This window comes from Benincasa hispida, chromosome 12 (genome assembly GCF_027475165.1).
Source record: "Benincasa hispida cultivar pf3 chromosome 12, pf3_genome.v1.1, whole genome shotgun sequence".
In the NCBI taxonomy this organism is placed as follows: domain Eukaryota; kingdom Viridiplantae; phylum Streptophyta; class Magnoliopsida; order Cucurbitales; family Cucurbitaceae; genus Benincasa; species Benincasa hispida.
The window spans coordinates 45087575-45104220 of NC_143489.1; positions in this window are offsets into that span (position 1 = coordinate 45087575).

A 16646-nucleotide genomic window follows, 5' to 3' on the forward strand; every position below is an offset into this window, starting at 1 on the left:
TTTGATTCTTTCTTAGCACGCTTTCAAAGCTACATGGTCAATAGAACAGTTACCCTAGAACAAAGTAAGTAGGGCCTACATTTATCAAAAGCAAATATAACAACTAGTAACCCTTTTTCAGTAGTAGTGTAATTTTGTTGAGTACTATCAAGAGTTTTACTAGCATAGTATATCACCCAAAAAATGTTATCCTTACATTGACCTAAGATAACACCTAATGCCTAATCACTAGCATCAACCATAATTTCAAAAGGTTCAGATTGTTGGAGTTAGCATGCAATTAGCGGAAGTAAATAGAATCATTAAGCACTCTTATTCATCAATTTTAGCTACTAAGAAAGCATGTTCATAAGGAAAAATTAGGGTTTCAGCAATATACCTTTGACGAACTCTCTTCAACTTCAAATTCAACTTTAATCTCCTCAGCAACAAGGTGTGGACCTTGATCTTCCCTACTATTCTCTTGGACCTTAGATTGGGTGGTGGAACCCAAAATGAGCTACTATTTAGGGAGTTTTAGGGGGAAAAAAATGGTTTTTAGCTTGAGAGGGAAGAACACCTTCTTCATGATGGAAAAACCATTGAAGGTTTCTGTAGTGGAATGCGGGGATCGGTCCCAATTTTCATTTTTCACAAAATTTACAAGAATTTTAGAGTTAAAAGAGAAGGATTATGCATTAAAATTTAACCTACAACATGCTTTTCTAAATAGATAGAAGGGAGAAGAAAGATCTTACCTTTGTAAAACGATTCTTCAAGAATTCCCTCGAACGGATCTCTTTTTCCAAAAGGAACACCATCAAACGGAGCCTCATGTATTCTCCTTAGGTTTGAGAATGATAGGAGTTGTGGACTCTGCCTTACGGTTTTTGGATAAAAAAAAAGGAAGGAAGTGGAGAGGAAGAGAGGGATTTTTTCTTCTCTGTGAATTTTTTTAGAGTGTTTCATGGAGAAAGATTAATGAGAGCCATTTATCTTACCCACATCACGTGATGGATGAGAGATCAGAGGGGAGGGAGTTGTAACTCCCTCCCTCTAATTAAAATTAATTAAAAATATATATACACACACACATTATATGTTATATCAAATATAACATATAACCTATAGTTTTATATTGCATCAAATACAACATACCTATAGTTTTAATTTCTTCTAATGATACATGACATTTAATATAAATCACATTTATATTAAATTCAACTATATGAATCTCATTCATATAATTAATATTTAAATCATATCCAAACATTTAATTCCTCTAAACTTATTTACGGTATGTAATATAAATCATATTTATATTAAATTTACTTACATGAATCTCATTCATATAATTAATATTTGAATCATATTCAAATTCCTCTCATATTACCTTATATTATAATGTATAAAATATATTATATTAATTACATCACATATACAATTAATTTAATTAATTATATCATATCTAACTAATTTTCTCAATTAATTTGATCACTTCAAATTAATCCAAAAATAATTCTCAATTAAACTCCTTAATTTAATTATCCAACATCCATTAACTGCCAGTCATTCCATTAAAGACGGATACCTATACTCACACTACAGATAAATTTCTGTGTCTATTGGATATAACCAATCAACAACACGATGACCCTTCACAAATTACTCGTAAGTACAGCTGGGCCAAAATTACCATTTTTCCCTTGTAGTTACATCTAACTCCTTAAGTACCACTGATTCCTCTAATGATCAGTAAGTCATAGTCGTATGACCAAGTCCCTCTTGGGTCAGGAGAGGGTGTGGCTGTTCAAGCCCTGGAATTAGCCCCCAAGGGAGTAATTTATCTACTTGCCCCATCATCGGGAAAGGAGTGAATTTCGTCTTGTATGGCTGTGTTCCCAGCTCCCTAGTCAGACGAGTATCCAAAATGGTAGGCTTATTGAGTTGGCAAATTGCCCACTCTCACCCATACAAATCAAAGGACCGCCTTTATGAGCAGAAGTTCACAACTCACTCTGGATTCATGTCATGTCACCAATGGTTATCCTAGTGAAATGTAAGTCTCTATTATTAAAGACGTTATATAATGAGACTAATCATTTCGTGATTCAGTCTTATACAAACTCTTTGAATAGGATACCCCCACTCACATGTCTCCACATGAATGATCAGAATCAGATCATTTGTAGTACTTTACAACACTTGTAATACCTACAAAGCAGACCATATCCATATAGTGTCACCAGGATAAGGTAGTCTTATCCATCTACTACAGACCATTTAGATAGTTATTTAAACAAGACCCACTTGTATGTCTCTACATGTTTAAATTACATAAAATAACCTAGGATCTTAGTTTATTGGATTGAGTATATGCTTATAAAATAACACTTATTTTATTAACAACAATATGTTTATACAAAGTTTACAAACTAGGAGATTACAAGAGATTTAGGACACCGATCCCAACACTTCAGCAATTGAGCTCTCAAAATTCTGATTACATGGAAGAAAATGCTGTCAAGTGTGCATTGCATGTGGAAATGTGATGTCAAACCTTGTCAAATATGCACATCTACCTTGCTGCCTTCTAGAGGAGATATTTACGGTAATTTGAAAACTTTTTACATTTCTAGTTTTGCATTTTGACTTATAACTGTATGCAATTAAATTTCAATTTTCTAGGTATTATTTTCTACAATTTGCAATTAATTGTATTTAAATGACTTTTGAGTTTCTTGGTCTATCTATGATCATTTGGCCTAAAATGACTTATAATGCTCCTTAAAACTCATATTATCCATAGTAAAAAAGCTTGTGCTTATTCAACCCTTTGATGTTGTCTTTTTCTTTCAAATCTTGCTTTAGATTTGATGTTTAAATCAATTCATTGGATTAGTCATGATCAAGCTAATTCTGGACTGAGTTGTCTTAGGATCTAAGAGTGACCATTATAGATTCTAAGTTTGATCTAAGTTAGCTTTCTTTGTGAGTGTTTAAGGATCCTAGAAGGACCTCTAGCTTTGGATACAAAAAGCATCGCGAGCGCTTACCAGTTACTTATGAACACTGGAAAGGAATGTCGTACATGTATGGATGAATTTTGGACCAAAAGGTCAAGAAAGAGTCCAAAAATGACGAACTTTGGGTTTCTACTTGTCGAAATGTGCTCCAAGTCAAAATTTGGATGAAGTTTGGTTCAAAAGGTACTTATGAACCCTAGAAAGGAATTTTGAACCTATGTAGGCAAACTTTGGCACAAAGGGTCAAGAAAGAGATTAAAAAGGATGAACTTTGGGTTTCTACTTGTCGAAATGTGCTCCAAGTTCAAATTTGGAAGAAATTTGGTTCAAAAGATACGAACATTGAAGATGAGTTTTGTACCAGTGTGGATGAACTTAGACACAAAAGGTCAAGAAAGAGTCCAAAAAGGACGAACTTTGGGTTTCTATATGCCGAAGTCTGCTATAATTCAAATTTTGGACGAACTTTGGTCCAAAAGGTACTTATGAACCGTGGAAAGGAGTTATGTACCTGTATGGATGAACCTTGGCAAAAATGTCAAGAAAGATTCCAAAAAGGACAAACTTTGGGTTTCTACTTGTTTAAATGTGATCCAACTCCAAATTTGGATGAAGTTTGGTTTAAAAGATACTTATGAACCCTTGAGAGGAGTCTTGTACCAGTGTGGATGAACTTTGACATAAAAAGGTCAACAAAGAGTCCGAATAGGACAAACTTTAGGTAAATGTGTCGAAATGTGCTCTTAGTATAAAATTAGTGGAAGTTTGATTTAAAAGTTACATATAAACCTTGGACTGGAGTTTTGTACCTGTATGGATGAACTTTGGACCAAAAGATCAAGAAAGAGTCCAAAAATAACGAACTGTGGGTTTCTACTTGTCAAAATGTGCTCCAAGTCAAAATTTCAACGAAATTTGGTTCAAAAGGTACTTATGAACCCTAGAAAGGAATCTTGTACCTAAAACGACGAACTTTGTCACAAAGGGTAAAAAATGAGACTAAAGAGGATGAAAGATACTTATGAACCTTGGAGAGGAGTTTTGTACAAGTGTAGACGAACTTAAACACAAAAGGTCAAGAAAGAGTCCGAAAAGGACGAACTTTGGATTTCTACATGTCGAAGTCTGATATAATTCCAAATTTGGTTGAATTTTGGTTCAATAGGTACTTATATATGCTGGAAAGGAGTTTTATACCTGTGTGGATGAACCTTAGCACAAAACGTCAAGAAAGAGGCCAAAAAGGATGAACTTTGGGTTTCTACTTGTTGAAATGTGCTCCAAGTCCAAATTTGGACGAAGTTTGGTTCAAAAGTTACTTATGAACTCTAGGGAGGAGTTTTGTACTTGTGTGGATGAACCACACAAAAGGTCAAGAAAGAGTCCGAAAAGGATGAACTCTGGGTTTTCTACATGTCAAAACGTGCCCTCAGTCCAAAATTGGTCGAAGTTTGGTTTAAAAGTTACTTACGAACCCTGTAAAGGAGTCTTGTACTTGCATGGATGAACTTTGGACCAAAAGGTACTTATGAACCCTAGAAAGGAATTTTGTACTTGTGTGAACGAACTTTGGCACATAGGGTAAAGAAAGAGACTAAAAAGGACGAACTTTGGGTTTCTACTTGTCAAAATGTGCTCCAAGACCAAATTTGGAAGAAGTTTGGTTTAAAAGATATTTATGAACCCTAGGGAGGAGTTTTGTACACGTGTGAACGAACTTAAACACAAAAGGTCAAGAAAGAGTCCGAAAACGACGAAGTTTGGGTTTCTACATGTCAAAGTCTGCTATAATTCTCAATTTGGAGAAACTTTGGTCCAAAAAGTACTTATGAATCTTGGAAAAGAGTTTTGTACCTGTGTGGATGAACCTTGGAAACCAAATGTCAAGAAAGAGTTTGAAACGGACAAACTTTGGGTTTCTACTTGTCGAAATGTGCTCCAAGTCTAAATTTGGATGAAGTTTGGTTCAAAAGATACTTATGAACCCTAGAGAGGAGTTTTGTACCTATGTGAACTAAGGTCAAGAAAGAGTCTGAAAAGTACAAACTTTGGGTTTCTACGTTTCAAAATGTGCTTCAGTCCAAATTTATTCAAAGTTTTGGTTCAAAAGTTACTTATGAACCTTGCACAGAAGTTTTGTATCTGTATGGATGAAGTTTGGACCACACGGTCAAGAAAGAGTCCAAAATGATGAACTTTGGTTTTCTACTTGTCGAAATGTGCTCCAAGTCAAAATTTGGACAAAGTTTGGTTCAAAAGCTACTTATGACCAGGAAAGGAATTTTTTAACTATATGGACGAACTTTGGCACAATGGGTAAAGAAATAGACTAAAAAGGACGAACTTTGGTTTTCTAGTTGTCGAAATGTGCTCCAAATCCAAATTTGGACGATGTTTGGTTCAAAAGATACTTATAAACCCTTGAGAGGAGTTTTGTACCTATGTGGATGAACTTTGACAACAAATTTCAAGAAAGAGTCCACAAAAGACGAACGTTGGGTAAACATGTCGAAATGTGCTCTCAGTCCAAATTTGGTCGAAGTTTGGTTTAAAAGGTTTTATGAACCCTAGATAGGAGTTTTGTACCTGTATGGATGAACTTTGGACAAAAAGGTCAAGAAAGAGTCCAAAAAGGATGAACTTTGGGTTTCTACTTGTCGAAATGTGTTTTCAGTCCAAATTTGGACGAAGTTTGGTTTAAAAGTTACTTATGAACCCTGAACAGGAGTACCTGTATGGATGAACGTTGGACCAAAAGGTCAAGAAAGAGTCCAAAAATGACTAACTTTGGATTTCTATTTGTCAAAATGTCCTCCAAGTCAAAATTTTGATGAAATTTGGTTCAAAAAGTACTTATGAACCCTAGAAAGCACTTTTGTACCTATGTGGACTAACTTTGGCGTAAATGGTAAAGAAAGTGACTAAAAAGGACAAACTTTGGGTTTCTCCTTGTTGAAATGTGCTCCAAGTCCAAATTTAGAAGAAATTTCATTCAAAAGATACTTATAAACATTGGAGAGGAGTTTTGTACCAGTGTGGATGAACTTAGGCACAAAAGGTCAAGAAAGCGTTAGAAAAGGATGAATTTTTGGTTTCTACATGTCAAAGTTTTCAATAATTCCAAATTTTGACGAACTTTGGTTCAAAAGGTACTTATGAAACCTGAAAAGGAGTTTTTTACCTGTGTGGATGAACCTTGGCACTAAATGTCAAGAAGAGCCCGAAAAAGATGAACTTTGGGTTTCTACTTGTCGAAATGTGCTCTAAGTCCAAATGAGGATGAAGTTTCATTCAAAAGATACTTATGAACCCTGGAGAGGAGTTTTGTACCTGCGTGGACGTACTTTGACACAAAAGGTCAAGAAAGAGTCCGTAAAGGGCTAACTTTGGGTTTCTACGTGTCGAAATGTGCTCTTAGTCATAATTTGGTCGAAGTTGGTTTAAAAGCTACTACTTATTAACCCTGGAAATAAGTTTTACCTGTGTAGATGAACTTTGGACCAAAAGGTCAAGAAAGAGTCTAAAAAAGACGAACTTTGGGTTTCTACTTGTCGAAATGGGTGCCAAGTCAAAATTTAGACGAAATTTGGTTAAAAAATACTTATGAACCCTCGAGAAGTGTTTTGTACCTTTGTGGACGAACTTTGACAGAAAGAGTAAAAAAAAAGTTCAAAAAGGATAAACTTTGGGTTTCTACGTGTCGAAATATGCTTTCAGTCCAAATTTGGTTGAAGTTTGGTTTAAAAGTTACTTATGAACCCTGGACAGGTGTACCTGTATGGATGAACTTTGGACCAAATGTCATACCTCCTCCCGACCCTTGTCCACCAGACTCAAAAGAGGGCGTGAAGATAGCCAACATCACCCTTATGTGACATCAACTACCCACCTATACTCAACTATAGGACAGCTGATGCAATAACAACTCCGACTAAAATAATTGATACGTTAAGAATGATGACAATATTCATTACTGTTTTTATTTTAGTTTTTAAACAAATAATCTAGCCATCCTAATGACTTTCAACTATCTCGATCCGAGTCCTGCCTTGAGAGAGCTTACCAGTTTCCGGTGTTGGTGGCTTTTCCCAGAACGCTCCGCTTCCACTACTTGGGGGGAGGGGGGAATAAAACAGAACATGGAAACCATGAGCTACAAAGCTCAGTGAGTGGCAGTTTTAAACAAACATAAGTTTGATTACAGAAATTCATCTTTAGGAAAACAATTCCACAATCAACAACAATCACATAACAAAATGTAATTACCCCAGCTTGTCAATTGGATACCCTTACCATGATCATGTATTTCTTGGATATTTCCGTACGTATCCCAATACAACAAACAAATCTCGTGGAAACCTCCTTAGTACCCCAATATCCCGCCGAATGTGCACATCGACTAAATCCCCCTAGCTATGCTTAGGTATCTTGACTATATTTTTCCCGTCAGCGAAGCTGACTAATCCCGCCAATTATACTGACTAATCTCGCCAAGTACCTTTTCCAAGCATGCTAACTAAATCCCAGGTACTATTTTAGTTTCCAGCACAATCACAAGCAATATTTCAACAAGCATAATAACAATTAAATCCAGACAAACACATTTCTCGATCATGCCAATTTCACATATTACCTATATCTATATATTTACCTATATATATAGAAATCAACATACAATCAGTAAAATGATATAACCACTCACAATTCCTTCTGGTTTGCTCTTCAGGAGTTCCCTCGACCGGCTTCTGATCCCGTTCCCTGGAATTCCACTTGTTCCTAAGGGAATTCCAAATTAGTTTATAATTTTCCAAGAATCTAAAAACTTTGCATAAATAACCCTTAATATGGAAATAACCAGCTTACCACCCTTCAAAGTGTCAAAATAAGCCAACCTTCCCAAAACAACCCGCTTTGAGGTTATTTTGACCGAGTTTGGGGCGCTGGTGCTCGCAAATGGTTGTGTCCGCACGCGTAGGGATTGGGTGACACGCTCGTGAGCGACAACCCCCGCATAAATCACATGCAACGTAGGCAAAGATGCGCGTGTAGGTGTTTGGGCTGCGCGACGTGCGCCCGTCTATGCGTTTGGCAAAGCACGTGTGCACTTGGCTACTGGGCATGCGCGTCTGGACAGTCGGACCACCTAGCTTCCTTGCATCGATTCCTTCTTCTCTAGAACTTCAACTACAATGGCCACCTAGATTCCTTCTCTAAACTCCCTCCTGAGTTTTTCAACACTTAAAACACTGAAATGGCGCAGGTGAATTACTCATACCCAATCGCCTATTTATAGGCTTTCAAGACCTCCCCTTGCCTCGACACCTCCTACTTGGCCGCATGTTCAGGTGTCCTTTCCCCACACTATTAATGCAACCTTCATGACATCGCAATCTAAGGTGTCTCCTTCTTCCTTAGCCAACACATAACGCTCAAATTGCATGTCTTCCCGTGCATCCACCTCACTTGCTTGAAGCCCAAGAGTTCTCCCCAAAAGCCACATGTCCAGATGATTTAGCATCACCATTGGCACATTCCACACTCTTATGGTCGCAAGCCATCTTGGCCGATCGCTCCCCCGCATGGCCTATGCGTCAATTTGACCTCAAATGTATCCATCCAATTGGCGCAACAAACCTATGTCCAGACACCCCATTGGCGCATGCATCAATTCCTTCTTTGCGCCCTTGAGATGTCTTTTTATCCTTAGTACACCCTTCTAGCCATTTCCGGACCTACTAACCTCGATTGCCATGTCTATTTAACGTAACCTTATCTTGTGCATCCCATTAACGCAACTTGGCCACATATGCTAGATGCTCGTAAGGCGCATCCTAACCCCATTGCTTGGCCGTGCATGTCCTTTTCTCTCACCTGGCTTTTCCTTTGGCCTATGCGTTCAACTAGGATTATGACCAACACTCTTTCAACGCATACTATTAGCCTTGTCCTATGCGCCCAGATGCCTTCAGATGTCCTTGGCACATCATCTCCAACACATAACAACCCTTGAGTGAAGCTAGGTCTCAACTCAACGCCTCATGGTATAGTTTACCATCACATAGCCTCTTGCTAATGCATCCCCCATGACCATCGCATGTTTGTCCTTATTGCTTTTCAACGTCTTTAGTCCCTTGCTCAAGACCAATGCAAACTAACCTCACAAGCCTTACGTACTACCAGCTTTAGCAACGCAAAGACATTTCACCATGCATCCACTTATCGCCTAGCTCATTGTCTAGTAATGCTGCCACATAGCACCATCGCATAGCGCCTGTGCCTATCGATTAGCACACACGCCTACCGCACAGCTCTTGCTCATCGTGCAGATTTTGCATCTATCGCTTAGCGTTGACACCTCATCGTTTAACGCATCCACCTATCGCTTAACGTCATTGCCTAGCATCTACGTCTATCGCGCAACGCTCATCGCTTAGTATTCCGCCTATCGTGTAATGCTGACGCCCATCGTCTAGCACTGATGCCGATCGTGCAGTGCCAATGCCCCATCGCTTAACGCTATCACCCATCGTATACTACTACCGCCCATCGCATACCGCTATCGCCCATTGCATAGCCCTATCGCCCATTGCATAGCGCTATCATTTAGTGCGACTCACTGCATCGTCTAGCACCACACTTTATCGCACAATCGCCTACCACATCGTTTAGATCCACGCATTTGCTACACGATCATCCAGCGGCTGCCTACACGATCGCCTACTTCATCGTGTAACGCTGCTCGCTTACTAGACGATCGAATACCCCATCGTGTAGCGCCACTCATTTGCTACACGATCATATACCTCATCGTGTAGCACTGCTCACTTACTACACGATTGTTCAGCGTGCGCACCTCTAGCACCCAGTGCCCATTTTCGCACAACTTGAGGCCGTCACATGCTTTGTTAACCTCTCAAGGTATTGACTGCCGCATGTTTGTCCATGCAAAGCTTTTCCTCTCGGCCATACCTTAGCCTCTTTCAACGCCCAAATAACCTCTCAAATGAGTATGTCCAATGTATAACACAACACTTAGCCATTTTCTAGCCTCCAACACGTGGTTCTTTTGGATTTATACTTAACCAAATTTTTACTAGTTAAGACTTATCTCAAATCTACTAAACAATCTATTTAAACACTTAGAATTTCCTTCTCTTTAACATAGGATTTAACTTTCACTTAGTTAATTCCTTTCATCACCTACTCAAGTAGGGAAATTAAAATCCAGGTTTCACACCAAAAGGTCAAGAAAGAGTCCAAATGATGAACTTTGGATTTCTAGTTTTGGAAATGTGCTCCAAGTCAAAATTTTGATGAAATTTGGTTCAAAAAGTACTTATGAACCCTAGAAAGAAAAATTGTACCTATATGGTTGAACTTTGTCACAAAGAATAAAGAAAGAGACTAAAAAAGATGAACTTTGGGTTTCTACTTTCTGAAATATGCTCTAAGTCATAATTTCGAAGAAGTTTCGTTCAAACGATACTTATTGATCTTGGAGAGGAGTTTTGCACCAATGTGGAAAAACTTAGACACAAAAAGTCAAGAAAGAGTCTGAAAAGACAAACTTAGGGTTTCTACACGTCGAAGTCTGCTATAATTCCAAATTTAGACGAACTTTGGTTCAAAATGTCTTTATGAACCCTGGAAAGGAGTTATGTAGATTGGCCAAACCTTGGACCAAAATGTCAAGAAAGAGTCTGAAAAGGACGAACTTTGGGTTTCTACTTGTCGAAATATGCTCCAAGCAAAAATTTGGAAGAATTTTTGTTCAAAAGATACTTAGAACCTTGGAGAGGAGTTTTTACCAGTGTGGACGAACTTATGCACAAATGGTCAAAAAGAGTCGAAATGTGCTCTCAATCCAAATTTGGTCGAAGTCTGGTTTAAAAGTTACTTATGAACCCTGGACAAGACCTGTATGGATAAACCTTGGCCCAAAAAGTCAAGAAAGAGTCAAGAAATGACGAACTTTGGGTTTCAACTTGTTGAAATGTGCTCCAAGTCAAAATTTGGTCGAAGTTTGGTTCAAAAGGTTCTTATAATCCTAGAAAATAATTTTGTACCTATGTGGATGAACTTTGGCATAAAGGGTAAAGAAAGAGACGAAAAATGACGAACTTTTTGCTTCTACTTGTTTCTCTTCTCCTGGTGGGAGGTTTTGTTTCTATTTGGCTTTGTTCTGTCGTTTCTGTTCAGACTTGTTTTGTTTGTGATTTGTTGCTATGATGCCTTGTTGATGTGAATTCAACCATTGAACCATTGCATGTACCTAAAAGACCAATTACAAGAAGCAAGGCGAAGAAGATTCAAGAGGCATTCACACTACATATTTAAAAACTAGCAAATTCACAAGAACTGACAAATAATTTTGAGACCAAAGTTTTCTATAATGTTATTTCAATGAGTCAAGAAAAGAATGGTATGAAGATGGCACGGGAAAAGTCCTATAGTTCGGAAGATGACATGGTGGTCAAAAAAAGGGTGCAGATTTTGTCAAGAAAATGCTGTCAAGTGTGCAATGCATGGGAAAATGTGATGTCAAACCTTGTCAAATGTGCATATCTACTTTGCCACCTTCTAGATGAAATATTTAAGGCAATTCAAAGACTTTCTACAGTCCTACTTTTGCATTTTGACTTATAATTTAGTATGCAATTAAGTTTCAAGTTTCTAGGTGTTATTTTCTACAATTTTCAATTAATTATATTTAAATGACTTTTGAGTTTCTTGGTCTATCCATGACCATTTGGCCTATAAAATGGCTTGTAATATTCTTCAAAACTCAGATTATCCATAGTAAAAAGCTTGTGCTTATCCTTTGGTGTTGTCTTTTTCTTTCAAATCTTACTTTAGATTTGATATTTAAATCAATTCATTGGATTAGTCTTGATCAACCTAATTCTGGAGTGAGTTGTCTTAGGATCTAAGAGTGACCATCATAGATTCTAAGTTTGATCTAAGTTAGCTTTCTTTGTGAGTGTTTGCAAGGATTCTAGAAAGACCTCTAGCTTTGCATCCAATAAGCATTACGGGTGCTTATCATTTGGTATCAGAGCATTTGTTCATCGTTTTTGACCGACTTTAGAGGTGTTATCTTTACTTTATTTCAATTTTTTTCACCATAATAATTGCTTACATCTTGTAACAAGACATACTACAACTTGTCTTGAAAACTTCTTCAAATCAGCTCTTGGATCATAAAAGGAAAAAAAAAATCAGCAAGAAAAAAAAAGGAAAAAAAATAGTAGCAAAAAAAAAAAAAAAAGGAAAGGAAAGAAAGAAAAGAAATCAAAGATCCAAGCACATGAAAGTTTCTTGTCATTAATTTGAAAAAAAAAAGGAAAAAAAATTCCAGATTTGTTTTTTAGCCTAATTTTAGTTACTCTAGTCTTAGTTTGTGAGAGTTGATCATTTTGAATTGGTTTTTATCAAATTTTTAGTGAGATTTCACCAAAAGTATAAGCCTACCCTTGAGTGATAAACACGAGTGTTCTTGAGTGAAATTGGTGAGAAGTGTTGTGAGGTCCTTTTATTACTAACTTTAAAATGTCATAGGGTGAACGAGTACCACAAGTACAAGATACTAATATGGCTATTCTTCAAGCCATTCAAGGCATGATGGAAATGATGAGGGAAGATGACAAGAAAGGAGGGCCCAACAACAAAGAGTCTTACAAGAAGATGAGAGAGTAATTGACTTAGTTGAACAAGAAAGACAAATTGGAGGAAGAGGAAACATGAGAGGAAGAGGAAGAAATAATATACACCCTAGACGAGGAGAAAGAATCCATGAAGATAGAGACAGTGGAGTCAAGATAAAAATTCCACCATTTTGTGGAACGTCGGATGCAGAGGCATACTTGGAATGGGAAAGGAAGATAGAACATGTGTTTGATTGCAACACATTTAGTGAGAATAAGAAGATGAGACTTGCCATTGCAGAATTCACTAACCATACGGAAAATTGGTATCAACATCTCAAATCCGAGAGAAGGAGGAAAGAGGAGGATCCCATTGAAACTTGGGAAGAACTTAAAGAAGCTATGAGAAAGAGGTATGTTCCAAAACATTATGAAAGAGATTTGAAAACTAAATTGCAAGTTTTGAGGCAGGGAACAAAAAGTGTAGCTGAATATTATCAAGAGATGGAAACTTTGATGGAAAGAGAAAATATTCGAGAAGAAGAAGAAGACCCCATGTCTAGATTCCTTGGACGTTTAAATCGAGAAATTGCTTATATCATTGATAGATATCCACAATTATACTTGGAAGATATGTATCATTATGCGATCAAAATTGATGAAAAATTGAGAGAAGAAAAGGAGCATTCCAAGAGGTATAATTCTGAAGCTAATACCTTTTCAAATTCTAATGTTTGGAACAAGGATGGTTTTGTGAATATGGGTGAAGCAAAATGGAAGTTTGTGGCTCCTAAAAGAGTGGAAGCTGGGAGCACTTATACTAAAAATAATGAAGCTTCAAAGGAGGAAAGAGAGAAATCTAGTTCCATTCAATGTTGAAAGTGCAAAGGATTTGGGCACATGAGCAAAGATTATGTCAATAAAAAAGTTATGGTCATAAGAATGGAATTATTGATTCAGAAGATGAATGTGATGAACAAGGTGGGCAGCCTTGAGAAAGAATCCGAAGCCTTTGATGATGAGTACATTGTAGAAGGCAACTCCATATCCTTAGTTGCAAGAAGAGTACTTAATGTGCATATTAAGGAGGAGAAAGTTGAAGATCAAAGGGAGAACTTATTTCACATAAGGTGTTTGATTGAAGGAACCCCATGTCACACCCCGCCCCAGACTACCCTTTGAGCCTAGGAAAGGGTGTGACTGACAGCAGTTATCAACCCTTCTGCTGACATTTATACCTAATAACTCTTGCAGAATAACTCTGATACCAAGATATAACTCATATACAGCGGAATGTCTTTAGGCAAAAAATTTATTAATTCAGAAACATAACATGTTTAGAGTCATTAACACTAGATTCATAAGTCCCAAAGCCCAAAAACCCTAGTCCCTATATGAACAACGGAAACATGTGTACAATATTTACAGTAACCACCTAAACTGACAGGTTACAATATCTACCTTTAATGGAAGAGCAGATGCAGAGCTATCTTTTGACGATTTGACCTCTACTTGAGAAAATGGAAAACATTTTAAAATGGGGTGAGTTTGCTAGCCCAGTGAGTGACTTAAGAAAGATAACTGATTCTCATGCAAAAGTCTCAATAAAGAGTTTAAACTGAAATATAAACTTCTACAGTACCTTGTACTGCAATATAAACATTTTCCAAGCGTAAAACATATAAAGCTGTTTAAATCATGAAACAGTAAAACCATTTCTCAGTTGAGAATAACCCTGCTGTGGTTAAAAATAATCCCAACACCAACTACTAGTCAAGAAAGAACCCTTTTGCTCAATCTCTGAATCTAACTACCTACGTGCACGTGGCCATATTAAGTACTGTCATACCTTAGGTACTTCTGCTCAGATATCTTCTCAAATGTCCTTCAGTATCGAGCTGCTAGGATACCTTCTCAAATGTCCTTCGGTATCAAGTTGGTCTGGTACCTTCTCAAATGTTCTTCAGTACCAAGTTGGTTTGATACCTTCTCAAATGTCCTTCGGTATCAAGTTGGGTGGATACTTTCTCAAATGTCCTTCGGTATAGCGTTTTAAGTAAAACTAGTCATAAATGACTCTCTCTTTAAAGCATGTAAAGTATAACACATATAAAAACATGGCTTTAAAGATACTAACGCATGCTGGATATATTTAACATATAAATAGCTTTTCAACAAACTTTCCACACATGCATGCATTTAAAACATAACTCATGGTTTGCTTGGAAATTATTTTGTAAAACTAGCTGGCATGAGAATAATCTTCTTTAAAACATGCTTTCTTTAAAACATTGTAAATATTTTAGTCAAATGTTTTAATCACTCACCTTGATCACTTAGGAACCTTTCTCTCTAGAGGTTCCTTGTCTACATCGGGCTCCCTTTACACCCCTAAAATTCAGATTCAATTTAACACTTAGATTACTCATAGTTATAAGCTTTATTTTGAGATACTTCATTCTACACATATTCTAAAATGTCTCAGGAAGGTTATCCTAAAATATGAGCTTAGAAATCCTCGTGGTTTGGGCGGAATCTCAAAATTTCCAAGACTGGCACAATCATATCCGATAGTCTGACCCTTCTGTCTTTTTCTCAATTTCTAGCCCAATCCTTTAGAGCTTTTTCTCCGGCAACCCTACCCTAAAAACTAGACTTTCAGAGATTTCAGGTGGCTTTGTAATCACTCTAAACGCACGAGTATATTGGGAGAACTCCTCGTCCTAAGTTGATGCTGTTATCCAGACTTCACTGTCCACTGCGTCCTCTTTGAAATTCTAGGCTCGGAGGGTGGTCTGGGGCGGGGTGTGACATTTGGCGTGTTCCCCCAACGGATGGTGTTTGGGTAGGTCAATATCAAGGTGGATGGAGAGAGTGTTCATAGTAAGTGGGAGCGGGAAGTGTGACAGCATATCCCTCGGTCTCCCTCGATGGATTGAATAAAGTTTCTGCGCATCGCCTCGTGGCACCCTGGGAGTGTCCCCCTATAGGATGACTATTTTGCGCATTTCTTTATTTGATCTCCTACAAGAGGATAAGGTTACTTAGTCTCTTGTCCTAATCTTTCTTTTCCTTACAGTGAGCGCATTAGAGTGGGACTCTGGGGCCGAAAACGAGGGGTTACACTTACGCAGGATTGTTAAGAGTTAACTATTCTGGATCGAACAAATGGTGGCTATTAGGTTTAGTTCCAAGAGTTGGTTCTGCCTAATGGTTGAGAATGTCTCATCACAGTGAAGGGCCATCCGATCACCCCACCAGTGATGTTTGTCCTGCCTCACTAGGGCATCATTGCAAAATAGAAGTCTTTTCACTTAGGGTACTTGGAATATGTTTTGCTAAAAATTAATTGGTTAATTAATATGTGGTTTTTGCAAAGTCTTATAAAAGGTTATTCATTTCAGCAACGGTTTTTTTATGCCATCAGCCACTATCAATTTGCTTAGCGTCGAAAAACTGAATGGCCAAAACTATTCAAGTTGGAAACATATGCTCACGACGATACTCATCATCGAGGATCTGAAATTTGTCCTTACGGAAGAATGTCCTCCTATTCCACCTCAGGATGCTACTCAAAATGTTCGGGTAGCATACGAGCATTGGACACGGGTAAATGAGAAGGCCTGAGCCTATATTCTGGCCAGTCTTAGTGACGTCTTGGGCAAGAAATACGAGTCCATGGTCTTAGCTCGTGAGATCATGAAATCGTTGCGGGAAATGTTCGGACAGCCGTCTGGACAGCTCAAGCATGAGGCTCTAAAATACATCTTCAACTCCAAAATGGAGAAAGGCACCTTTGTTCGTGAACATGTGCTGAATATGATGGTTCACTTTAACGTGGTAGAGATGAATGGGTGTAAAATCGATGAGGGTAGTCAGGTTAGCATTATCCTGCATTCATTATCGGAGAGCTTCCTCCACTTTGTCAGCAATACGATTCTTAACAAAGTGGAATACTCCCTTACCACTCTCTTCAACGAGTTGCAGACTTACCAAT